The sequence below is a fragment of the Hipposideros armiger genome, unplaced genomic scaffold (genome assembly GCF_001890085.2).
Source record: "Hipposideros armiger isolate ML-2016 unplaced genomic scaffold, ASM189008v1 scaffold_936, whole genome shotgun sequence".
Taxonomy (NCBI): domain Eukaryota; kingdom Metazoa; phylum Chordata; class Mammalia; order Chiroptera; family Hipposideridae; genus Hipposideros; species Hipposideros armiger.
In genome coordinates this window covers 444,286-446,658 of record NW_017732286.1, presented here as the reverse complement: position 1 = coordinate 446,658, position 2,373 = coordinate 444,286, and positions in this window count along the sequence as shown.

Here is a 2,373-nt window from a genome sequence, read left to right as displayed (position 1 = left end):
CTCCCTGGTTACCTCATCCCCATCTTGCAGTGGTCATCTTACCCCTCATCAAGCCAGGAACTCTCCCAGGCCTCATTGCCATTGGCAGCTCCTAGGACTCCTGTTCCACAGCCTGAAGCTCACAGTGTGGGTCTGGCTTTTCTTCTCAAGGAGCTGGCTGCTCGGAAGGGCTAGCCTGCCCTTTTGTGGGATGGGTGAGTTGAAGGCTTCGAGAGCATGCCTGGGACAACTGACACACAAACACTTTAAAGGAGAAAGACTCCTGTGTTTGGGTCTGAGTATCGTTTCCTTGGGTTTTCTTTTTCTTTCTTTCTTTCTTTCTTTCTTTCTTTCTTTCTTTCTTTCTTTCTNTCTCTCTCTCTCTCTCTCTCTCTCTCTCTCTCTCTCTCTCTCTCTCTCTCTCTCCTCTCTCTCTCTTTCTTTCTCTCTTTCTTTTTAACTGAGCCATCCTGCCACCTGTTGGCAGCTCAGCGGGCCTGAAATAGAACTGGTGACCCTGTTGAGCGAGCTCTTAACCAACTGAGCCACTCAGCCGGCCCTCCTCGGGTTTTCTAATAGAGCCTGGCATGTGAGATGTAGAGGGCTTCAAAGACCATCTACATCTCAGCCAAGAATAGCCTGTGGGTTTCTAAAACCATATGCACCGATTCAGCCCGAGGAGAGCTGCGACTCTGAAGGTGGGGACAGGAACTTGCATTTTAAGAAAGCTCCCCACATGCCTTTATACACAGCCAGAGTTGAAATTCTCCTGATGTAGGTGGTCCAACTTTCTAGTTTTGTAACTGAGGCCACCAAGGTCTGGAGCAGTTAATTTCAGTTCAGAAGAAAAGCCACAGATTGATTTAAAACAAAAATAAACCCTAAGCAATTGAAACTGATTAATTAATCTGTGTATTTTGAACCTGGTCAACCAGATGATTCTCTCTTTGTGGTTCTCATTTACTTCTCCACCTCCCAGCTGCCTGTGGGGAGGGTGACAAAAACTGTTATCCAGTTTCTGCATGTTTAAGGGAAAGACGGCAGGACAATTACATAGTATGCAGCATAGACATGTGCCAATCCCCCAAATGTTGAAGTTAGACTTTATAGCTCTCCCGTGTGGAGCTGTTTCCAGGTGAGGAAACTGAGGCTTCTATGGGGTAAGTATGCTGGCTAACGTCACAAGGCCAATGAGTGACATACTCTGGATTCCTCCCACTCAGGTCTTGCTGAGTCAGACCCTCATTCTCTTTATGTCACATGTAGGCTTGCTTATAATATTTCATAACACCCTCTCCAATTAAAACAAAATGAAACAAAAACAAAAAAACATTGACCAGATTTAAAGACTTTTTATTTGGCATTTCTGAATAACAATTCCAAGACATGAATCATTCGGGTTCTGCTTTAACTAGATAAATGATTTTAAAGTTAACCTGGTATTTTCAAATGAGAGGACTTTCCACCAGTATGGGTTGAATGGTCAGAACTCTGGCAGACAGCACAGTACTAAGGCCAATATTAAGACCACAATACTAAGACCATAGCCAGGATTCAATGAATTTGGTTTTATTGTAGCAAAATAAAACTGTCAACAATCTAGATATGAACAGTTTTTAACAAGTAATTTACTTTTTCCTAGATTCAGTATAGGAGAGAAATAATAAAGCCAATTTTCATTTTTTTTACCCTGGTCTAATGTGGAAAAGGATCCCCCACCTGGCTTTCGATCTCACATAAAAAATATGCTTGCCTTTTTTTCAGGAAGGTTGGGGTGAAACTCTCCCCCTCTTATTCTCATGCCGTTTAAAATTCAGCCCAGTGGGGCTTCTATCAGTTGGGAATTGAAGATCACACAAGGATGAGAAGTGAGTGCAGTTGCCTCTCCGAGCAAATTTTTAGACAGCACTTTCCAGGGATCCCTGGTGACAGAGGAGTTTTTGTTTGTTTGTTTGTTTTTATTAATTGAGTTATGAATAAAAAATCTTCTGCTGTACATTTTTTTAGTCATTTGTAGTACTTCAGCACTCTCAGAGACTTAGATTAATGCCTAAGTGGCACTGGGGGGGGGGCGGCTGGTTAGCTGAGGTGGTTAGAGTGCAGTGCTCTTAACACCAAGGTTGCTGGTTCGATCCCCACATGGGCCAAGGAGCTGCGCCCTCCACACTAGATTGAAACAACTACTTGATTTTGAGCTGATGGGTCCTGGAATAACACACTGTTCCCCAACAAAAGTTTTTCTTTAAAAAAAGCGGCAATGGGAGCTTTCTCCAAGTAGTCATTCCAAGTTGGTGAGCTAATACTCTACCTAGACCTCATGGTCTTACCACTTGTAGTCAGACAGGTTTTTGTGGCTGTCAGTCAAAGTCCAAAATGGCAAATTTCCCACTGATA